This window comes from Netta rufina (assembly GCF_964035555.1).
Source record: "Netta rufina genome assembly, chromosome: 3".
Taxonomy (NCBI): Eukaryota; Metazoa; Chordata; class Aves; order Anseriformes; family Anatidae; genus Netta; species Netta rufina.
Window position 1 is genome coordinate 78943136 of NC_140125.1, and position 26188 is coordinate 78969323.

Below are 26188 nucleotides of genomic sequence, written 5' to 3' on the forward strand. Positions count from 1 at the left end.
AATTCTGCCAGTAAACCACAGGAACTCAACTTTATAAAATTTATTTTGTTTTTATTATTACTTGAGAGTTTACATGAAGAAATGTGTGCATATGTATATGTGTATGTAAAAGCTGAGGTATACTAGACTCAGTCCAGGAATGCTTTAAAATCACTCTCAGAGAGCTGAAGGAAAATCAGAAGAAGTTGCTGGAAGAGAAGCAAGATGACAAAGGTGAAGGAGAGAAGTGAGCAAGCAGGATCTGCCAGAAAGAAAAGAGAAGCATGGTGGAAATAAATGAAACAGTAGTAGCAAGCCAGGGATCTTGCAGGAAGTAGGTGTCTCTAAACAGGCTGCAGCTTTCTTATTTACATTGGCATTTCCTTCAGGCCCCTCTGCATTTCCAGAAGCTTCTCCTGAGCTAAGGGGGCAAGATACTGTGCACTGCCATAGCTGCGGGCTTCAGGAGCTCAGTAAGCAGCCTTTGGGGTGGAGGAGAGCCCTGCAGACACCACAGCAGTGCTCAGGATTGGCCCCCCAGGAACCTGCCAAGAGTGCAAAGGCTCTGGATTCTACATCACCAGAACCTTGCCTGACATTTTTGCTTGTCATTATCAGCCTCCACAAAGGGACACACTCTGCCAGTGATTAGATGCATACTGTGATAAAACCATATAATAGGTGGAAAAGGTTATGTGTGCTTTATCTTGACCCTCAGCTAGATTCCATAAAATGGTGAGTACTAGTCACATCCATTTAAGCAATTCAGAGAAACCACATGGAAGTACCTTTCCCGCAGGTTGCTCTGCTCCAACTTGTCCCTAGCAATGGACACTTGCTTGCTATTCAGCAGCTAGGTAGCATGCTGCTGACAAACTAGCTGATTATGTATTAACAGATAGGCAAAATTCAGTTAATCCTCTCACTTATATTTTATGCATGCCTCATTATACCATCTTTACTAATTCTTCTGTTTATCCTTTGGCAGTTGAAAATAAATTGTACCCATGAGAATTATCTATCTTAAGAACTATGATACCCAGGTACTGCAGACACAGCAGTTTTTTTTTTGTTTGTTTGTTTTTTTTTTTTTTTTGTTTTTTTTTTTTTATGAGAAATGACTCACAAGAGTTCTCACTCAAAACCAGGTGCCACATGTCCAAGGAAATCACACAGTTCAGGTGGCACTCGTAACTTCTGTTGTGGTGCCTTTGGCGATTGTTTTTTCCTAAAATTTAAAACTCATTGTATTCATGATAAGCATCAACTATGAGGCTTAACTAGTGTTTCTAGTTTAGAGCAGTTTTGTCCAGGATCTTTAGACCCAAGTATTCAGTAGTTTTAAACAGAGTGCCTCAACTGATGATGGATGCCAAGCTTTTCAAAACAACAGTTCTGGGTTTTCACTGTTACTCAGCATGTCAAGCACTGCGTCAATTTAGGACTGCTTCATGGCCTTAAACACTGTGGTCATATCATTGCTCCTCAGTTTCCATGCTGAAAAAAAATAAAATAGAGATAATGTTACTGACTTTGTTGGGAAATTATAGTGAAGTCTGTAGATGCTGTGTGAGGACCATGAGTTTAAGTCCAGGTCTACAGGGTAGAAGTCCACACATGAGCTAATTGTTTGGACTCCCTTCATAGTCAATGAAAAGAAATAGGAAATCCTAGAGGATGATTTATCTCACCCTAAAATAGCAATCTAAAATAGTGCAAATGAATCCCATCTTGGAAGTGTCTGTTTGTCTGCAGTGACTATAAAAGGAGTCAAGGAAACTAGCTCTCAAGTAAATATTAACACTACAAACACGTGAAGTTCATTAAAACAATTCCCTCTGAAGTGACCTTTCTCTTGAGGTCCCTCACAGCAGGAACCTCAAGACACTGTTATTAGCCTCCAGCCTTTCCCTGTACAACAAGCCTTCAGACTGAGAGGACCCTTTAGCTCCTGCAAAAGGACAGCCAGAAGTGAAGGAAACTTGCTAAATGCAATCATTCTGCTTGGTATAGAGATGGTGACAGAAAATCTCTGTCTCTACTACTACAGAAAGACATTTCTCCTAATCCCATTTCTATCTCCCCACTTAAAGCTTCCTTGCAAGTATTCTTTAAAAACAAACTTCATAATCACTGACATGGCGCACTGTAATGGATCTTTAAAGCTCTTGGTATCTGGTAAGGAATGTGTACTCCATCACAAGGACAAGTGCATGCCATATTTATTGCAGAAATCCCTAGGGAAATCCAGTTTGGTCATAGCTCTGCTGTACTAAGTGCATTGCTATAAGCTAGAGACAGTCTATACCACAAAAAGCTACACAGGCAAAACAATCAAAGTATTGTGGTCCATCCCTTAAAGATGGGGAATTGAGGCATAGAGAGATTAAAAAGTGACTTTCCCAAATTACATAGGAAGTCTGTGGTGGGACCTTAGTTCTCCCAAAGCACGGGCTATAACCACGTTTCTCCTGGCATGCAGCAATATTGCTAATTTGGGGAAAGAGGAACTCTTTTCTGTCAGGGCTGCACTTACAGACGCTGTTTGATTTTCTCTTTCTGTGATTTGGCTTAGTTTCTTGTAACTGAAATGTTTTACAATGAAGTGCATAACTGCAAAGTCTCATACCATATCATCAAGTTAATACTGAGATCTTATGGCCAGGAGGGAGTGGCAAAAATGCCTTGAGTGACTTTCAAGAAGTTTCAGAAGACTTCCTTTCTCAGCCAAAGGATGTGAAGACAATCAAGGCCATAATAAAGATGACTTGAAAGCTAGCAGGTTGCTTACTAATATGCTCAGCATGAACCTAGAGGCTTACAGTTATACATCTGTAGGACCAAGTAACAGCTGTTGCCAAAAAAAAAAAAAAAAAGAAAAAAAAAAAAAAAGTGTTCAGATTTCAGATTCCAAGCCTGGATGTTTTTGGATTTATGATTAAAATCCAAGGTCATAAAAAATAATTGTTGGTCTTTGATGAAAAACACATGAAAAACTTTTCAAGAGAAATGGAATTTATTGTTTTAAATAACAACAAAAAAAAAAAAGGAGAAAAGAAAGATTTCAGTTGTCAATGAAAATGAATGAATGTTTGAGTAAGCTGTGTTTACTGAGGAATGTTTAATAACGACATGTTTCAATATTATTATGCAGTGGTGATCACACACAGCTATTGTGAAAAACAAAAGGGAATCTCTACATCCAGTAGAAAGGATTAATCTTGCCCTTCAGAAAGAAACAATGTTAACAAGATCCATAGATTTCATGCTTTTTAATAATTATTAAGGTACAGCAAGGGAATCAGCCATTTTTCCAACATGTGCCAGTGATTTCTGTGATTTCTAATAGTTGTAGAGATAGTTGTAGAGATTCCAGTTATTCATTTTGTAGCTGTTCATACATACCTGTTATGGTATGTTATGGTATGTATGTAGCTATTCATTCATACCTGTTATTCGTTTGACAACTTGGACTTTCCAGTTCTGAAAGCTTTTTTATTATTATTTTATTATTATTATTATTATTATTATTTTTTATTCCAGTTTCCAGTCCTGAAAGCTTTTCATACATATCAGTAGGTATCATCACAATAACTTAGAAGAAAAGTGTTGTTTCAGGTCAGTTTTGTACCTTGATTGTACCCCCATTTTATGCATCTTCCTTTCACTTTCTGTAAAACCTTTTTTTTTTTTTACATTTTTTTAAATACAAAAAATGAATACTTGTCCTATTAATGGATTAATATCCAAGTTTTGGAATCTAAATAGTTATTTTATTTGAAATCTGGGAGATTATTATCAAACGAATATCAAAGCCAAAGTCAACACAGTTTCCATTTCTCTTACCAGAAAAGAGGAAGGAAATTAAAAGAGTGATTTAAAACAGATAAAAGGCAACACTTGGATGTTCAATTCATTCAATCCCTTTTACTCACAGCTAATCTCTTTTTCTCAGTATCATGAGGTATATCTAAAGCAAAGATCTTGGCAGAATTTAAGAGATGGACTTTCATTTAAAAAATGAGAACTGCAGTTAGATAACACTACTGTAATTTAAATTAAAAAAAAAAAAAAAAAAAAAAAAAAGTATTTCTACAAACAGACCCAAATTTTACTCCCTGCTTGCAAAGAAATTTCAGCAGATTATTTCCTAACTGTTTTTTGCATTTCATCAGGAATTAGATCAGGATAACTCTGCATGAAATGCACAGGTACTGTGCTGCTCCTCTGATCCAGCACTAGAATAAAACCTACGTGGGAACATAGTGATGTTCTTAAAGTGATGATGTATTCAGCCAGACTGTTTTGTTCAGAAGAGCTTGTATTGGAAAACAAGTTGTTGAATCCCAGTGGTGGATTTAGGGGAACCCTACATGGATGCTGGGGCATGTCAATGCCTTCTCTGTGTTCAATGGCAATCCAGCAATGCATGTCTTGGGGCCCAGCCAGTTGTCTGCCTCAAGTAAAAGACATCACAAGTAGCTGCAGTAGAAATTTTCCTAGCAAAATAAGAAAAGCATAATAATAAATTAAGAAGCATGAAAATATTTTTTTGCCAAAACTGAAAGTCTTAGTGGAATTAAACCTTTTCAATTATATTTATTTATTTATTTATTTTCTTTGAGAAGTTTTATTAGTATAGTGGTAAAACTTTTGACTGAAAGGTAGATTAAGAAAGTACCAGGAGCACAAGATACTTTATGCCATTAGCTGGCACTCCATTTACCCTCAACTTACTAGCCCTATGAATTTCTGAGTCCCTTTCTGATTTCATCTGTCCATCAGATAAATCTCTCATCTTACATGGAGTCACTGGAAGTATCATGTAGATTTTGCTGCAGAAGCACTTAACGATCCTTTCTGTGATTATTAAATCTATTTCTCACTTTGCAAAGACAGTAAAATAATTTCAAGGAAACTTCATGCAACTTCCATATATGGATAAAAAAAAAACAACATCTTTTTCTGTTGCCAGTGCCAGCAGCAGTTGCTGGTCTGAACTCCCTTTATGATCAGCCACAGGTGCCTCCAGCATTCTGAGCTTTGGGTCAGAACCCAGGTGTTCCCCATGACTGGATATTTTATTCTCACTCACAGCAAATCTTGCCAAGGATGGTTTCACACCCTGCCCCATGGCACGCTCTTTGAAGATGTAGTGCTCCACACCCTTTTCCTTAATCATTCTCTCTTCTTGGACAGAGACCTCCACCACACAAAAGCCTGGACCCATTACTGTTTCCCTTGTACTTGCAGATGACTGAAGGTAATGCCCTGGAAAGCCAAGGGTACAGGCTTTCTAATTACTGAAACATTGCCCCTGGGAAGTCAGCCTACAGCATTCATTTACAGCTTTTTAGACATGCATTTTCATGCCCTTCTCCCATGGTCCCTTCTCCCATGCTAACAAGAAGCGTCCACAGATTTACCTCATCATCGTTTTTTTTCAGATCATAAAAACATAAATAGTCTGCAATTGTAGGCAGCCAAGTATTCCACATTCAGCTTTGAGTCCAGTGAGATCTGGACTATGTGATCCCATGTGCCAGAAACCACAAAACACCCTGACATCTTTAGAACATTATTAAAAGTGTCTAAACAAGAAAAACCACAAAAACTAAGATATCACAAAGGAGGGGACCAGGCAAGAGCAGGGGAAAGGCAGTATCTGAGGTCCCTGCCATAGACAGAGGGTTAGAAAACAGAAGGCAATTTTCACATCAAAATCCAGAGTTCAATGGTCCTTGCCATTAGTGGTCTATTAGTGGTTTAATAGAAAATACAACACAAATCCTGAAATATGATGACTGTTTTTAGCTTTGAGGACATGATTAAGGCACATGAGCCAAAACCACCTAACTAGCTCAAGGACTTCGCACTGATCACTGGCATTTGAGAAGAAAGTGAAACTCCATCTTTTTCAGAAAACATATTTTACATTGAAAGGGGAAAAACACATTCTTTCTTTTTCTTGCACTTACCTGGCAGATGCCCTAAAGCACAGAGTTAAGTACAATATGGTATAGTGTACACAGGCAGGGTCAACAAACAACAACCAAGTTTTCTTTCAGCCTTTCTTGCAGATATCAGCACGTTGAACAGCCTGAATTTCATATGTGAACCTATAGATCCTGATGCCAGGACCCTCCCTATCCTGCCATAAAACCTCTTCTAAAAATGCTTCATGCTCCATCCTGAAGCAATTTAGGTTCTTTCTTCTTACTCCCCATTTTGGAAGGCCATTTTTGTGCTTCCAACAGATACAAATGTTCTTCTAGCTCACTTGATTTGGAGTGAAATTGTGTGCATTTTGCTTTTAACTATCATTATATTTCTACAGCTATTCTCCTTCTCAGATATTTACCCATCCCCAAAATATATCTGTGAATAGTACACTCTCCTTTGACTTTGCTATGCAAATCAAGCCTGGTTACTTTGGATCTTTTTTTCACAAGACAAGTTCTCCTATTTCTCTTCTGATATTGGAAAAAAAAAAAAAAAAAAAAAAGGCATGATAACTAATAACTAGCTTCCTGTTGTTCTGCTCTGTCTGTTTTTATCTGTATGGTCTCTGATTTTCCATTCAGATTGTGTGCTCCTTAGGTCATAAGCTATTTTTCTCTTTTGTCTTTGAGACTTAAAATGTGCTCTCAACCATGATATTTTCCTCTGTATTTTACTGCATCAATACAAACATTCATAATCAAGTACAGCAAATGTATGTGAAATACCACCAAAAATGTAAGGAGAAAATGGCCTTGTGAACCAATTTTTGCTGAGTTTCCAAAAGTATCCATTCTGATTCTATTTGAGGAATGAGAAATGCTTCAACCAGAATTTTCCTTTTTAACCAACAGCTGCTCACTTTTTTTTTTTTTTTACTAAGCACAAATCCTGGAAAAGAGAACAAATAAATTCAACAGCTTCTTTCTTCCTGTATTATATCCTGAATGCCCTGACATGCTTGCTTTTTTAAAGGAAAGATGAGTCACTTAGATGAAAGAATATAAGACTGGGAGGTGGCTGAGAACAGTAGAGAAGGCATCAGATAAAATACAATGTGCCTATTTTATTACTCCATGCAAGTCATTTGGGAGAGGCACTGGATATTGAAATGGAACAAGGAATTATCTGAAATAACACTGTATGTTTCATTCCTTTTCCCAGTGAGAGAGTGCTACGCATTGTTCTCAGCATAAGGACCATAACACACCATTCCAAGATGCTTTCTCTGACAGACTTCGGCCACGCATGTGTTGATTTGATCCCTGTCTGACACTGCTGTGTTGATAGAAGCACTTAATGCTCAGACAGTTATACCAGCAAACCGTATGTGCCCTTATTTTGTGGAAGGGTGTGTTTCTATGGCAGAACAAAGCCAGGCTAACTGCACCCACACGAGGAATGTCTTACTTATAAGTCAGCGTATAACAAAAGCAATCCAAGAATAAACTTGGCCTTAGTTACCAGACCCCTGGGGAAAGGTGTCAAGAATCAAAATGAATATCCAATTAAGCTTCTGATAAGTATTGAAATTTCTGCCTGATCTGCAGCTCATTAGCATAGAATGCTTTATATCATCCCATTAGTGCAAAGAGCTCTTTAAATGGATAAGTTATATCAACCACGACATTTGCATTTTCTTTTAAGCATCTCCATCCCACCCCACCCTCCTAAAAAAGAATGGTTGAAAAAACATTGTTTATTTTGCTACAAGAAAAGATAATTGTAGAATGAGGAGACATTTGCACATAAAAAAAATAAATAAAAATAATAATAATAAAAAAAAAGCCTTTAGGTAGAATAGCTAAGATATAAAATGAATTAATGAATTTTACATGGGGAATTTATAGTTTCACTAATACAACTGTTTTTTTACAAAACATATTTTCTCCTTTGCCTTGTCTACAAAGAAACTAAGACATTACTGTGTTTTCTTCATGCTATCCCTACAATGCAACCTGAAAAAAATATCATTTCAAATATGCTTAAATAATTTTCTGTAGGCACTGTAAACAGTTAGATGGAGAAAATTCCAAGCAATAATCATACATAAGAAAATTAAAATACATGTTTACTTTCATTCCACTTTATGAAGCATGTATCCCTGAGCAATCTCTCTGCAGTTATATGAGAAAGGCTGTATAAGAAATAATCAGTAATGAGTATAAGACTCTGTGTCTTATGAGGTGATAATTACATCCGAATCCATCAAATGGTTCAAAGAGTGGTTATGATGTAATAATTCCTAGATCATAAGGACTCAATTTCAAAGCTGAAGTATGTGATTAATTACCCCATTGTTTAGGGTCAATAGATGAACTAGATTTACATCATTGTAGGAGATACGATACTATAATGCAAACTGGTTAAAAATTGTGTCATGACTCTATTTTCCCAAGATGGCAAAACAGTCTTACATCTCAGTTCTGACTGCATGCAAGACCTATTGCTTTGGGAAAGATTCCTACCTAAATAAAAGAAAGATGGAAAAAAATATACAAGCTTACATAATTATAGTGCATACAGTAGTTGGTCTTACCATAAAAGGGGGAAAAGACAACTAACACTGGGTCTGTGCTACTTATGAAGAGATGTTTCCCTCAAGCACTGAGATACTATGATTATCTTCATGATTCTTTGTTTGTGTTACTGGCATTTGTAGAGTCTTGTGTCCTTTATTCCCACAGTAATATTTGGCACAGGGCTAAAGAGTCCCAGAGTCCCAGAGTCCAGGCTCAAGCAATAGGATGTCTGACAAGAGAAGAAAGTAAGATTATGATAAAAGGCTTGAAAATATTGTCAAGTAAAAATGAAGCAGCTAAGAGTGTGAAGAAAAAAGAAAAAAAACAAACAAACAAAAACAAAAACAAAAAAAAACATACATGTAGACCTACACAACATAACTGTGTCTGCAAAAAGCCCAGTAAACCATGGTTACTATTGCAGCAAGATGTCATTCTGCTAGTACTAATAATGATAGTATTCTCTATGCAGATAAAAAAAAAGATCTCCTACAGGCCTAAGGAGTGTCCTCTATAAGGATATTTATTTGCATAGTTATTCCGTTACAGCTTTCCCAACAACCTATTCTTAAGTATAGAAAAATAGTCAGATTACTATAGCTATCACAAAAAAAAAAAAAAAAAAAAAAAAAAAAAAAAAAGATATAGTGGGTTAACAGGAAGCAACTTACTATGTATAGACACTAACAAATTAAATATGGATAAAGAAATCCCTGACTATATATATATATGGTCAGCCTCTCTACCAGAGGTTGCTAAGATGGCTGTGAAGAATCTTCTGAACCTTCATGTTTATGGTAAAACTAGTTCTAGTTTTGAGTTGCTTTTATAGAGTAGAGTACAAACTAGTGGAAGACTAAATACTAAAACTGAGGAACTGGTACTATTTGTTATTCTTATGCACCTTTCTTTTGAGAACATGGGCTTTGACTCTTGCCATTAAACGTGACAGGAAAGGTCCTGATGTAAGATGTCATTAAAAAGGTACTCATCTACAATGTTGAGTAATCTCTGCCTGATAAGACCAACCATCCCAGACTTGTTTAGTGAAAAAATAACAATGGCACTAACTCATACAGTGTCATAAGAAACCTCAAGTAAGAATGAACCATTGATGAATAAGACTTTCACTCATCTCCTACCTTATTTTGAAGACAAATTTTAAGAGGCAATTTTTAAGTAAAACTAGCTGGCTTGTTTTAGTAGACTGAATAGCTGCCAAAAAAAAAAAAAAAAAAAAAAGAAAAAAAAAAAAAAGAAACCTGAGCAAAATTATGTTTAGTTTGAATTCACTTATAACTTTCTATTTATTGTCTTACATCTTCCAGTGTAAAATGTAAGTAGCACAATACTCAGAAAGAAAGAAAAACTGTAACTTTTACGATACTAGGTATTTTTTTTTTTTTTTTTTCCAAAAAAAATCACAGAATCATACAATGAATCATAGAATGTCTTGGGTTGGAAGGGAACTTAAAGATCATCTAGTTCCATCCCCATGGATGTGGATGCTGCCCACTAGCTCAGGCTGCCCAGGGTGTCATCCAACCCGGCCTTGAACACCTCCAGGGGTGGGGCATCCACAGCCTCTCTGGGCAACCTGTTCCAGTGCCTCACCACCCTCTAAGTGAAGAATTTCCTCCTAATCTCTAATCTAAATCTCCTCTGTTTTAGTTTAAAATTATTCCCCCTTGTCCTATCATTATCTGATGGAGGAAAGAGTTGATTTTCATCTTTTTTATAAGTCCTCTTTAAGTACTGAAAGGCTAATGAGGTCACCCCAGAGCCTTCTATTCTTCAGATTGAACAGCCCCAGCTCTCTCAGCCTTTCCTCACAGGAGAGGTGCTCCAGCCCTCTGATAAACTTCGTGACCCTCCTCTGGACCTGCTCAAACAGATCCACATCCTTCTTGTTCTGGGGGCTTCAGACACAGTACTGGATGCAATACTCCAAGTGGGGCCTCATAAGGGCAGAGCAGAGGGGCACAATCACCTCCCTTGACCTCCTGACCACTCCTCTTTTAATGCAGCTACAAGCACTCACTGCTGGCTCATACCAAGTTTTTCATCCACCAGAACTTCCAAGTCCTAAATGATTACATTTTGAAGTCCCTTTTGGGGATACTTTTGGAAATGTTGCCCAATTATACTAGAAATCTACGTTATCAACTCCAGAGGGCCTCCCTTGTCTTTTTTCTGCCTTTTAGTCTCTGCTTTCTCTCTCTACTTTCTTTTCCAGTGCTGTGGACTTCTTAAGAAGTCCCGTCCCATTGACAAGCTAGAGGAAGGAAATATTATTTCCAGTGTTGGTGCTGCAGTATTTCCAGATAAAACTAAAGAAAAAAATACCAAGAATCACACTAGAAAGCTTGCTTTTCAGAACAGACCAGTTTTGAAAAATCAAAGCATTTAAGTAGTTTAATGTTCCTCTGACTCAGTCATCTTTGTCTCCCAACCAAGACTTAGATAGCATAGTTTAATATATGCCATGAAGGATTAACTAAACGAGAAACTATTCAAGATATACGATGTCTGCATCCTTCATTTTATAGAAGTCATATTCTAAAATTAAGGCTCTGTCAGTGCATTGACATAATATCACTTCAGAGATTCTAGGTCTAAGATATGGTTTCAGTACAAAGAGTGTGCATGAGTGTGCTTTCAGAACAACACAAAGACACTGAACACATAAATCTTTTAACTAGCAAAAGAAGTTGAAGGTAAAACCCAAAGAAATAAGTAGAAACAAGTTTTACTTTAACAATAGCAGAAGTTTTGAAGTCCTTTAGGGGAAGTTTTTCTTATTTCCAGTTAAGCTGTTCTTTTTCCTTCAGGAAAAGAGTTCCAGGAAAACCTTTTATGAGTTCCAATCACCCACTCTCACGTTTAGAAATAATGGCTATTGTGTCCTTGTGAAGGAAGCATAAAACAAATACTCAGAATAAACTGTGGTCTAACTGTTATGTCCTCCAGCTTTGCCTTCATCAAGCCTGACACACAGCTTCCAAGAACTGCAGAATTCAAAACAGAAAGGATTCGGCTAAATCTTTTGGTTTCTTGCACTTTTGTATTAACATTTCTTAGCAAAATTTTTATCCATTTTTAGTATTTTGAGGTATGTGTTTCAACTAGGAAAATCCTGATGGAGACAGATCTGCAGCACAGTGAACCAACAGGATAGTAGGTCTTCAGAAGTATAAATACTTCCACAAGACACAAAGGTCCTGGATCCAATCTCCAATATGATATTCTCCAATGTTAGAAATCACTTTAGCAGTTTTAATAGCAGTAAGCAATAAACCTTAAATGTACCCAAACTGCTTTTTATCCACGTCATAAATTTGATCTGATAGCAAAGATCAAGAAGGAACGGGCCCCAGGGGAAGTTAGAAGGCATGGCATCTTGCTAGATTTCACAATAAGAAATTCAGTCTAAAGGAGGTTTGTTAACTGTTCACACACACAAACAAAATATACTGTCAGGTAGCATTTATATCCTGTATTAATTCAATAAATATTATGAAAATTTATTCTTAATTCCATCTTCTTTTGCCTGAAGCACATGAGGTAGACAACAAAGCCTAGTATTTGGAAATTACAGAGGAAAAAGCTTTCAAAAACATCTCAGATTTATCAGCTGGATTAAAACTTTCATGTTAACCCTTCTTTTACTCGATTTTCAGAACATAGGTAAAGAGTTAGATCTGCTAGGAGTATACTTACAGTTGTTGTGACTGTAAACTCCAGATAAACTTCAGATACTGAATTTATGCTTAATTGCTTTTCTGTATGGACTCAATGATCTGCCTTAGCTTTCTTTATGGATCTCCTCATGATGACCTGGTGACCTTAATATAAATAATTTACATTTATTTGGGAAGTGACTTAGGTTAAACTGAATGGAGTACATTTTAATTCCCAGCTCAAGTGTCCACACAGGAGCATATTTTTTAATTCATATACTTACCTTATTTTTAAAAGGTTTTTAAGTTAGTTTTTCCAAATGTGCCACAAGAGACAATCTGTACCATAATTTTCAATTATCAAAAAAATAAAAAATAAAATAAAATAAAATTAAATTAAAAATAAAATAAAAAAAATAAAAAAAAAATAAAAATAAAATAAAAAAAATAAAATAGGAGATGTCTAAACAATAAGAAATGTTCTGTATGCAGTGAAAAACAAATAAAACACAAAAGAGTCAATAGAACATTCTGCAACACAACATATGACTTAAAAAGATTATCTCGATCTTTAGTTAATCTTTTCTGTCTCAAAAGAAAGAATGTCACAACTATGTCTCTGATCCATATGTATTTAGTTACTTAGGCCACATTAAGATTAAAACATTATGCAATTGGAAGCCTCATCCAAGACCAAAGCCTTGTAGTTATTTTCATATACAGACACAGACACCTATACATGCAGACACACACAGAGGTAGAGAGAGTTGTGTACTCAGTGTTCCTAAGTTTTCCCTGCTGTATTTAGCTTTTCTGTTTATCACAGACACTCAAATTCATTTCCATGTTCAAAGCTGAGACCCAAATCTCTGTTTTGGCCAAATTCACCTCTGGCATATTTCTGCTGGCTCAGAAGAATTAGATCTTCAGTTGTTTTCTCTTAATGTTTTGCAGAATGAAGATGAATCATTTTAGAAGTTTTAGATGCTACTTTTTGTAAATAGCATGTGCAGCTTAAAAATTAAATGGATTATGTTGTGACTTTTGCTATTTATGGACATTCATGCACATTCACTCACTGAAGAGTTGTTCATAATTTTTCATGAAATACGGGCATTCAATTGAGAATGGCATAATAATAATAATAATAATAATAATAATAATAATAATAATAATAATAATAATAATAATAATAATAATAAAAGTAAAAGTAAAAGAAATTAATCTAAACTCAGGACTTCAAAAAAATTTTTGTGTGTCAGTGCTATGGATAATTTGCCTCCTTGGTTTTCATCAAGGAAAGCAAACATATGGGGCACATTACAAAAGAGTATGGGAACATATGGTACTACACTGAAATGGTAAGATAAGTGACATAAGAAAATCCGTGATCCATTGGGTAGGAATATTTTGGGCCTCCCAGCACTCAAGTCAGCTTTTCTTTTCTATCATGGCAGAATGTTTTGAGTTTGATAAAAAATGACTGGATATTTTGGCAGTGGTTTTATAGTGGCTTGATCAAGCCCCTCAGAGGTACATCATCCTGACTGTACAGATCTTCCCTGTACCACCAGGAAAGCAAAGAGAAATATAAATCACAAAATGGTGTCCTGAAAGTTTTATAGCTAAAGTTTATTTGCCTCAGTATAGAGTTATTTGAGGGATTAGGGAAATCTATTGCTCAGTAGGGAGATTCAGCATTTAAGAAAAAATTCTCAAAAAGATTGATCGTATTTATAAGCACAACGTATAAATACAATGGAACAATGTTAAATGTCCGTCTGCCATTGTTTCTGTTCACATGCACCTGAACTGAAGGAAGAGAGCAATTCCTTATTCATCTTGCCAAGTTTATACTTAAAAGAAACAAAAAGCTGTGTAAGCTTTCTTTCCTTCTCAATTAGGTGTGGAAGCCAATATTTTCATCTGAGAAGAAAAGGTCTTAACTATAAAGAATTTTGGTAAAATTCTCCTAATTTAGAAACTCAGTCTTCTGCAGATGGATATTAAAGAAATACATTGATATCAAGGGTTTTCACCCCCTAGAGGACAGCTTTATTGGGTATGCATTAAATATCAACACAGAATCAAAGAATAGCTTGGTTTGAAAACAACCTTAAAGATCATCTAGTTCCAATCCCCTTGCCATGGACACGGATGCTACCTGGTTGCAATATCAGGTCGCCCAGGACCCCATCCAACCTGGCCTTGAATACTTCCAGGAATGGGGTATCCATAATTTCTGTGGGCAACCTCTTCTTGTGCCTCACCACCCTTTGAGTAAAGAATTTCCTCCTAACCTTCAATCTAAATCTTCCCTCTTCTAGTTTAAAACTGTTTCTCTTTGTCCTATTATTATCTGCCCATATAAAAAGACACTTACCAACATTTTTATAAGCCCCTTAACATAATCCGTACAAGAGAAAGTACCACAAAAATAAATAAATAAATAAATAAATAAATCCAGAAAATGGATGAGTCCTCAGATCTGCTCTTCATGTTTTTAGGTAGTCATTGCATTGCACTGTGAGATTTTTTTCTTTTACAGGTAGTATACTTGTGCTTATAGGTATCTGTTTAACCACCACTTCATAACAGAGAAGTTAGACATTTATCCAATATTTTGAAGACTACTTCAGTATCTCAGTCTAAAATTTTGTTGCTGCCTTCTCAAGCAGCCTAGGTCTTAATTAAAACATTTTGATAGATAGGAACCAAACATGAAATTTATAGTGGGATTATGAAACCTAAAAGAAATATTCCCAACCTAATTAAGACTTAGAAACAGAAGAGACTGCAGGAATAAACTCACTGTTTACCAATATATATTACATGTGACAGACCCATCCATATTTTTAGCATGAAAAGAGCATGAATAGATAGTAGATTAGCATTATAGATAACAGATTAGCATTAATAGAAAGTAGAGTGTGTGTATATATATATATATATATATATAAAGTTCGTGGGTTTACAAAGTTTGGCACTTATAAATTAGGGAACTCCAAAGTGCAAGCTGAAAATGCGTAACTTAGATTCAGCCAGGTTAAGGCATGTAATAATACACACTTTTTATATAGTTGATGGAGACACAAAGCCACCTCTAAAGATCAAGCTACCCCACCTAAAAATAACCTTTAAAAGTGCCTGTCTCACTCTTTGCTATGTATGGAGATTAAGCACTGAGCTAAAGCCCCCACAAAAAGTGGATGCAACCACGTATAGTAAATAGCCATTCTTTGGGAGTAGTCTGACGCAGTATTTAGTGGTTAAATATGAATAATTTAATAGTATTCTGTTATTCTGCTATTAATAGTACTTTAACTTTACAGTGATAACACATTATTTAAAAGAGATTGTTTTAACCAAAACAATCAGAAAGATAAAAAGAGGTATGAACCTGAAGCAGGAGAAAGACTTCTGTGCCCTTGATCTGTAAGCACGCAGTTTGCCAAGTGGCTTGGCATGATTAAAAAATAAATAAATAAATAAAATAAAATAAAATTACTGGAACATTATCTAAAAGCAGACCCAGTTCAGCATCAGATGCTAGTTTAGCTTAAAGCCACTGGATTAGAACTGGATGGAAATTTAAACATGCATCTTGGTTTGAAATAAGATGTGATTTAGTAACTTAGTGGAAACAGACACTGGCTGCTTTAAAGTTCTTTTTGTCTCCTCCTTTCTTAAAGTCTCACATGTCCCATATATGCTATTATTACAATAACTATACTGCTGGATAAAATAACAGTCTTTTGCTTAGATGGTTATTTTGATGACTGTTTAGTTTTATAACGTAGATTATTACAACACAAAGACGTGGTAGCTGAGTGTTCTACAATGATTTTCATGTGAAGGGCAACTGTCTGTGTAGTGTATCAAAGGCTTCAATGTTTCTTTTAAATCGTTAAGCAGATAAAAGTCACTTACAAGTAGCAGCTTTTACATAAAAATTAACCCCTCTTCTGTGATTTTTTTTTTCTAAGAAGCTATTCCAAGAAAAAGTGGAGAAAAAAAGACGTCTCTGTTTGCTGCCTATAAAATAGGTGGTGTGAAACTAAATCCTTTCATATATTGGGAAGTTTTCACAAAAAATACTCAGAGCTGACAATGAATTCAACTTTCCCATGCTCAGCATTTAAGTGAGCTGGGAAAAAAAAAAAAAAAAAGTATGACAAAAGATCACTAAAGCAATGGAGAAAAGTGGAAAATTTATATTGCTTGTTGAAATATTGCTTGTTGCTGAATAGAAACATTACATGCTGGGGGAGGGAGGAGGTTGGTTTTGTTTTCCCCATCTCCTCATATCAGAAATAAACTACATGCCTAACAAGTTTGGAAAAGTCAATCATTTCAAACATTAGGTTGCTTCTCTCTATTCATGCTATGAGTCAATATAATTGAGCCAGATAGGCATTAGTCGAATAAAATTATGTTTGGGCCTGGTGTGAATCTGCTCATTAGGATCAGTCCATTTAATACCTTGGTCACCTCCAGAACACTATACCCATCTACTGTTAAATCATGTTAAGTCCTTGGAACAAGGACTGTCTTCTTATTGGCAGCTATAATGCCAAGCTGCACAAGGCCCTGAAGCTTAACTCTTGATAGTCTAAACATGTATTTAAGCCTCCGTCTGTGGCTTGTAGATTACTGTATAAACATGAATGAAGATCAGTGATATTATTCCCTTTTGTGTATGGTTTCATAAAGATGGCTGGGAAAAAAAGGCAGCTCAAGGTTAATTATACTAAATGGTGAGAAGGAAAACATAAGAGGAGCCCTGTTCTCTAGCCAGGATAAAGAAGGCTTGAAGATTTTGTAATACTCTTTGTATTTGCAGATTCCATAGCAATTTTCTTGTACATATTGTGTGTCAAGCACTGGCTAAATGCGACATACCTTGAGAAAGGAACTCTGTCTTACATAGATAAAAATTATTTGGAGGGATTCATCTTACTCAACTCCTGCTACCAAAAAGTTACATTCTTCATCTAAGCTAGTCATCTAGACTCCTCAGCAATAAACAGAAAGAGCCTACAGAGAATGATTCATCGTACACACAGGCCAAGACAGGTTACTCTCTGGAGATGGCCATCCCTTTCCAGTGACTATTAGTTAACTAGTTCAACTTGCTGTGTAACTTTTAAATAGCTAAAATTAGGTGAGATGAATCCTACACAATGATGTTGTCTGAACTAGATTAAACTTCCTTAGGACAGGTCTGAGCAGCAAAGTACATCTTTTTTGCTGCATTTGGCAACTCTAGCACAGACAAACCAAAAACAACCAAAGTAGTTTGCAGAGGTAAAGATATCAATGAAGATAATACTGGGCCAGATTTTAACACTGACTGCAAATGACATGTAAACCCTTTTGCCCAGAGGTCTTATGCTCCAGTTTATGCTGCAATCACACCTTTCCTTTGCTGTGTAAACAAACGGTAAATCTAGGTATACAAAGCAGTTACAATTTAGCATTTCTATACTGAGCCAATCAAAACCTGTAGGGGATTAAAATAGAATTAAGGCAGTAAAGTACATTTATACTCTTACGAAGCTGGGGTTCCAGTTATGTTCATTTTTCCATGAGTTTACTTGTCCTCCTACATAAGATAGAGAGCAGCTTACCTTGGGATAGGTAAAGTGTTTCCCAATGGTAATGGTCACCCCACCTCTGCTTGAGTCACGTACCATGTAGCAACTACTGAACTGCAGTGAAGTTCAGCAAAAATGAAATCCCTACCGGTTTATTTTGACAAATTACATCATGACCTGTCTTTCCAGGTAGCTTGGATCTTGGGATGGCAGAATAGATAGAGGCAGGAATTGGTGCCAAAACTAAACCAGGTTTTGTTTCTGAATCAGAACTCTTAGGACAAAAAAAAAAAAAAAAAAAAGGAATTTTAATGGAGACATGCCTGTATGTAATCACAGTATATTTTTGGAATGCAGTTTCACAGCAACTCATCAAAATTGAAGAGGTTAGGTTACATCAAGAGCCAGTTTCATTCAGCCACCAGAAGCCCACCGGGTGTGTTTTAGGGAGAATGTCCTGCTTCTACTGTTCAACATATGTAAGACCATGACCTGAATTTGTGTCACAGTAGCAGGTAGCACTGCTATTCAGGCAGTTTCAGTACTTTGTCGATTTCTCTGTTTTAGGATTCAAAATAAATCCACAGTAGTTTTCTTCAAGCTGGAAAAAAAAAAAAAAAAAAAAAAAAGGGAATTCAAGGAATTTCTGAAACATAAATACCATTTAACTCTCTGGGTAGAAATTTAGCCTCTTTCTGAAGCAGATGAGAGTGTCTTTGTGAAAGATATATGTAAACATGTATAATTTTTACAAGTCTAAATAATTTTCTACACTGTCGCAGTTTAGGATTATACAACCATACAACCACTAGCTGTTTGCTCTGCCCCCTACGAGAGGTTATCATCCTACTGTCAAGTATGCAATTAAGAAAAATATGAAGTTGCTTCAACCACTTCAGCCAAAATAAATAAATAAATAAATAATAAAGTATAATTTAATAGTTTCTGGCATAAGCTGAGGGTGGACAGCTGGAGGCAGGAACACTGTAATAAACCTTCACAACAAGGTTACCCAAGCTGATCTGCTAGTTTCCCAAGTGAAAGGCTTTCAAAGCATGTTTTTATGAGTGTACTAAGAACAGCACATGAATGGAAATAGATATCTTTAGAGGTAATACCATTAGGTTTTGTACTGTAATAACTGAGCTTTAAGTTTACCCTTATTAAAAATACTGAGAAGAGCAGAAGACATACAGAAAACCTTCAGCCCCTCACTAAACTATGGATGGTGTGCTCAGGAGTGTTTGACTGTACATTTAGTTTAATCATTTACAGTGACAGATGACCTCAAAGTCTCACCAAGTCCTACTGGTAATATTTCAGGGCTTTCTGTGTCAACATATCACCAAACAAAGTCAGATTTGGTAAATGTTGTGATGAAGTAGTGGTAGAGAAGAACTGTATTTCATGGCGTTTTCTAAAGGGCACAGAATTGCCAAACTAAACACAAGTCTTTCAGCACTTCTTCAGATACAAGATGGAGCTACATATTATTGAGCAGTATATAGGTCTTCAGCCCCGAAGTCAAGCAGTGATTATAAAACAAAGCTACACAAATAAAAGAAATCCAGAATTTTTATAAAGCATGCCAAGTCCACAGAGCTGACTGGGACCAAGACTCTTAGAGAAACTGATTGACAAACCTGATCTCCTTCTATGACAAAGTGACATGCTGGGTGGATGAGGGAAAGGCTCTGGATGTGGTCTACCTTGATTTGAGTAAGGCTTTTGACACCATTCCCCACAACATTCTCCTCAAGAAACTGGCTGCTCATGGCTTGGACTGGAGTACGGTTCGCTGGGTTAAAAACTGGCTGGATAGCTGGGCCCAAAGAGTTGTGGTGAATGGAATCAAATCCAGCTGGAGGCTGGTCACTAGTGGCGTCCCTCAGGGCTCAGTAATGGGACCAGTCCTCTTTAATATCTTTATCAATGATCTGGATGAGGGGATCAAGTGCAGCCTCAGTAAGTTCGCAGATGACACCAAGTTAGGTGCATGTATCGATCTGCTCGGGGGTAGGAAGGCTCTGCAGGAGGATCTGCATAGGCTGGACTGATGGGCTGAGGTCAACTGTATGAAGTTCAACAAGGCCAAGTGCTGGGTCCTGCACCTGCAGCACAACAACCCCAAGCAGCGCTACAAGCTGGGAGATGAGTGGTTGGAAAGCTGCCAGGCAGAGAAGGACCTGGGAGTATTGGTGGATAGTCAGCTGAATATGAGCCAGCAGTGTGCTCAGGTGGCCAAGAAGGCCAACGGCATCCTGGCTTGCATAAGAAGCAGTGTGATCGGCAGGCCTAGGGAAGTGATTGTACCCTGTACACGGCTCTGGTGAGGCCACACTTCGAGTACTGTGTTCAGTTTTGGGCCCCTCACTACAAGAAGGACATTGAGGTGCTCAAGAGAGTCCAGAGAAGGGCAACGAAGCTGGTGAGGGGTCTGGAGAACAAGTCTTATGAGCAGTGGCTGAGGGAGCTGGGATTGTTTAGTCTGGAGAAAAGGAGGCTCAGGGACAACCTTATTGCTCTCTACAGGTACCTCAAAGGAGGCTGTAGGGAGGTGGGGTTTGGTCTATTCTCCCATGTGCCTGGTGACAGGACAAGGGGGAATGGGCTTAAGTTGCACCAGGGGAGGTTTAGGTTGGATATTAGGAAAAACTTCTTTACTGAAAGGGTTTTTAGCCATTGGAATGGGCTGCCCAGGGAAATTGTGGAGTCACCATCCCTGAAGGTCTTTAAAAGATGTTTAGTTGTAGAGCTTAGTGATATTGTTTAGTGGAGGAGTGGTTAGTGTTAGGTCAGAGGTTGGACTAAGTGATCTTGGAGGTCTCTTCTAACCTAGACAATTCTGTGGTTCTGTGATTCTGTGATTTTTATGTTTAATGACTATTTAATAAAGCTTTTTTGGCAGTCAAGTCACTTCACTACATTTTTTAAAGCCTTTCGAGAAAAGATTCAAGTAAATTTTCCTTTTCTGCATCAAGTGGCAACCAGTCTGAGTGAGAAAAGAAAGACTAGATGGCAGTGGACAAACTCAAATGCTCTTTAATTGCAGACTAGATGTTATTCACATTTCCAGGCTACTCACACCCACTTATAACTAAGGTTTTCTTGTTTCAACTTATTGTTCAGCTGGAAAATCAACTGAAAGATAAGCAGCAAAAGAGGACAAACTGGTAGAACATATCAGATCTGACTGCAAACAATACACTAACCCCTGGAAATGAAAACAAAAATATCAAGACAATCTGCACTGGGTACAAAGCCATGATGATGAATGGAGATATATAAATATGTGGATTGACATCTGCTGAAAATCTCGCCCATTAATTGCAGAGTTTGTACAAATAAAAGGTTATGAGTAGACTGCCAAATTGCCATATGATCTTCTGCCAGCTGTGGACCCACTGTGCCTGAGCAATCCAGCAGCTTCTATTCACTTCACAGATTTTCACAAGAGCTATTAAAAAAAATAATAAATCTCTTCACTCTCTTCAGGAAAACATGGGGCATCACTCACACAAATATGCCAGGGATACTGGACCACAAGGAAAACCCTGTGCCAACCTTCCTACCCAGGAAGAAAGGCCTTTAGGATTTGTGTTTTGAGAAGAAAAATTTTGCAGATGCTCCTCTTTCAGTGATGTAATTCTGCCCTGCCTCATGTTCAGGGATATGTTGTTAAAGCAATAACTTATCCTTAATTGTCTTGGGTGAACTTGTCAACACCAGACTTCTTTTTTTTCTTCTTCTTCTTGTGTGCTTTGCAGATGCTCCCCTCCATCTGTAACAGCATGAAAAAATTATCAACAGGAACATGTATAGACTTATACTCAGAAGCTAGCTCTATAGTTCATTATATTTTCCACTCATCTAAGACTGACTTTTGAACCTTCAAATGTGCAGCCAGCTACACTGAATTCCTAGAAAAAAATATATATATATATATTGCAAAGAGTTCTTTAATGCCAAAACATTCTTTTCCTCGGTCAATTATTTTTGTCATAAATGGCAGCATGAGTAGCTTCTGGTATAATCACACTTCTTTTAATTACTGAATCATCCATACCCTTCCAACTTCATTCCAAATTGTCATCTTCCTTGTCAAAAATGAGAACAATTTCTTGAACACCAGAGCATTAATATTTACTGTTGCCAATTTTTTTTTTCACAGCAATATATTTCCTCTCTCTATGAACATAACTGTTGGAAACAGACTTAAGCCAGGGAGTACGAACATGGTATTTTTCAGATAAACTTCTCCCTATGGAAAAAACTTGCCTAAAATATAAGAATTGGTGTAACATGTTTGATTTCTGCAGAGAAGGGTGGTTTTAATAAGATTTCCCCAAATAATTCTAACCAAGGACTTAAAGACATCTTAATTTTTATGAGCCTAAATTAATTGGCCAGTGTTGCAGCCAGGCTACAAAATTAAAATTAAAATTTCATTGAACACTCCTGTAAGCCTTATAGTCACATGCAATAAGGTCAAACAAAGAGCACCTGATACTTATAATTTTGTATCCACTTTAGACAGTTGTTATTTGGCATTTAAGCTTATTCTAATCACATACCAACACCTGGGCTAAACAAACTTAAGAGGAAGGGAAATTTAAATGTTGAAAACTCAATAGTGTCTACAATTAATTTTTTCACTCTTTTAATATTGTAAATCTACTGGTTCCCAAGAAAGATACTTTCAAAAATATGTTTTAAATCTCTAAAATGTTTTACTATATTTATCTTTTTTTTTTTTTTTTTTAAGTCTAACCTTTTTCTAATAACTATAGGAAATATTAAAGTGGTTTTGTTGTTATTTGGTTTAGTCTGGTTGTTTGTTTTGTTTTGTCTTTGTAACTATTGTCTTATTGTGTTAGCAAATTAAAACTTTCTTTGGCTAGCTTTGTTATGCTTTTCCATCTCAGAGCATTACTGAAAGGGACACACTTAATCCCCTTATTTTTTATGATCAGCACTGTCCCAACACCAGCTGGAGCAGACAGGACAATGAATTAGGCACAAACATGAGCAAGATTGTTTTTTCATTCTGGGATGTGCTTGTGACATTGATTCCTTATTCAGAGACTCATTACTTTAGATGAAGTCACAGTGATTTACAGGACAAGACATTTGTATTTCTTTCATGTCCTCATAAAACATGGACATTGGTATTGAGCTATCTTACTTTATAGACCTCTGGAAAGAGACATGGAAAGAGAGCAGAGACATGGAAAGAGAGATACCCCCCCCCCCAAAAAAAAAGGAATTTGCCTGTCCACAGTCTTATAACAATGTCAATTATAACTTACTTAATCATAAGAGCCTGGATATATGTTTGGGTATTTCTCCTTTTTTCCCTGTTCTTGATATTTTGTTTCCTTTTGCACTTTTCATCTTCTATTAAAACACAACATAGGAAATTAGATTAAAAGAGGGGAAATTATATTAAACAAAAGGAAATTAAATTAAGCAAAATTGTTACAAGGCTGTGAAAGCTTTGACTGAAACCAGCCTTTGGAAATGAATATCTTCAGAAATCCTCTGGCACAGTGATAGCTCTCAAGCTGCCACCATGATGTTCAGAAAAAGCTATTGAGCCTCTGCTAATCAGAGGTCCTCTTGGATTCTGATCTGCCCTTCTGTCCTGGCTCTGTCCTTTAAACTCAATTTAAGTGAAATTCTGGAAGTCACCGTGAGTCTTCTTAGTCTTTCTGAAGTTGTTTTTTCTGATCATGGACTCAGAGGCAGGTGACCATTCCACCATATTTGTGTCTTGCCTCAAGAAAAGAGCATAACAAGGATTTCAAATAGGATTTCATCAGAGATTCTGATGGAGGCCCTGACCTGTGAGTGGTTTGAGTTAGAAAGTGGGAGGCAAAAGCCTGCTTTGCACATCTGTTTTTCTATTTTCTTTCTTTAAGCATCCACTACTGGCTTTTCATTCTGTTCACTCTCATAGGAGAAGAAGGGACTAGATCTCTCCTAACACTAGAAGAACTCTCCATACTTAAGACTGGGAAAAGAAGAACACAGACACAGGAATCTAAAGAAATGCTGGCAGAACAGTGTCTACAGATTCTGCCAGCAGCTGGCTAAGAGGAAGGAGGACACAAGGAAGCCTGATGGTCATTAGAGGTCACTCTCCTTGCCTCACTTTACTCCAGTCTTCCATGACATACTTTCCCAACCGCTAACAAATTTTTAAATGTTTTGCAGATGGAAAAGACTAGTTATTTGTTTACTGTTTGTAAATTGGACCTTTTAAAAGGATTTAAAAAAAAAAAAAAAAAGAAACTTAGCATGATTGGGAAATCCGAAAAGAATTTGAAAAGATACCATCTGTCAGAAATCTTAGGACTGATGGGCATTAATATCATGAAATCTACTTCCTGCATAACAAAACTGGTAGAAAGTCATAAAATGTCACACATAGAATTGTTTGGTTTTTTTTTCTGACACATCCAGTTTAATTTAAACACTTGTGTACAAGAATGGCCTTGTTGCTTCTGTGGTATGTAGTCATGGTCACAAAAGAATTGGTGAAGTCTGGAGAAGTACAAAGCATTGCTATGCCTCAGCCTGTAGAAAAGAGAAACCTGATATTACCAGGGATATTGGGTTTACATCTCACAATGCATTATAATGGATGAATGGAAGGAAGAAAGGAAAAAGAGATGGAGGAAGCAAGATGGAGAAGGGAAAGAATGAAAGATAGAAGGAAAAGGAAAGAAGGAAATTGAGAAGTTTACCCTAAAAAGAAGAAAAAATAAATAAATAAAAGTGCTATTGAAAACACACAGCTGTTCTTTTCTTATCCATGTTCTTATCCTTGCAGTCATGAAAAATTCTAATTTGTGCAGCTGAATAAAATGAAATCTGTAAAGTTATGACTTAAACAAAATGTTATATATATTCTACTCTATGTAAAACTAACTTAAAGAGTTAGTTTTAAAAATATTGCAGTGGAAAACACTATTATTTTTTCATAAACTAGCTTGAAAACAGATACATTCAGCTTTTCATAAATCAGATGCAAAAGCTTCATATTGCAAATGAGTGAGAAAACTTAAAAAACTGCTGAGCATTTTCTGGTCTGATATCTACCTGCTTCATTTACCTGTAAGAAGGGATGCAGAGGGAGTAATGTTCAGTCTTAGTAGTTGAGAGAATTACTATGATTAGACAGCCTAGGACATAAAAAATCATGTAATAGTATTGTTAGTTTCTCATAACATGATAAATGTGGTACTAATCAGAAGGACTTTCTAAACCTTACCTTTGAGATTTCAATTAGAGGAAGGAAAAAAAAAAAAAAACACAAAACAAAACACAAAAAGAAATCTGTTGAATAATACAATTTTTCTCCAAATGATTTTTCCATATTTGCTGCCAGAACAAACACATGGTACATGTTAGTCTGTCGGGTCCACATTAATTTGTCAGCTGTAGGAACTTCAGTGATTCATTTGCCAAAACCTGTTGCACTAAATCCCACTGTTTTTAAACTGTAACTCCAAACATCCTTTTAGGCTTGCAGAGGGCTTTAAGTGCAACTTACATATATAGCATTTCTAAAATTACTATATTACATATATATATAAAGATATATATTATATATATTTTATATATATCTTTTTATGTATATATATATGTATATATATATTACATATATATAAAGATATAAAGATATAAAGAAAAATTCCTCTGCTTTGGCTAAGAGCAATATTATCAGCCTGTCATATTTTGGTTTTCAATTCTTTTTCTACCTAGTTACAAAAATAGTGTCACTCTCATCCGGGACACAGAAGGCTAGAATATGCTAAACTGGTTTGCCTCACTTCTGATAAGAAGCTGTACAAGCAGACCAGGCAACAGCTGTGCCTTGGCATTATAATGTTCTGGGATTTCGTTGTTTTTCATGGAAAAACAGACCTGGTTGTAGTCTCCTAAAACCCAAGTGGACTTTTTTCATACCTCAAATATTTAAGGGTCCTTGATGGTGTCTTCCAACTCATATTTTCTGTACTATGTAATGTTATGATAGGAAGCCACAGCGTGTCACTCTAAATCACTCCATGGGAAATTAAAGATGGACTCATGAGATTTCTGCAGATGCAAAAGTCTGCATAGATACGTTGCAAGAAAGGCTTTTGGAAAATACCTGGGACAAAATGGTTCTTTTTTGTCATTGAACCAGAAATGTCATTCATATCTTCCTACATATCTAGTAAATCTGTAACAGATATAGTAATTAAACAAAAAAATCTTAGCCTGATCATTAGTAAATAGGACATTAAAGCTTTCTGTCTCCAGTCTGTGGCAGGTGAGGACTACATGTACACAGAGCACTGGTTTTTCATCAGAATAGGGCAGCTAAATGGGCCAGGATGTCCAAGCTGAAGTAAAAAAG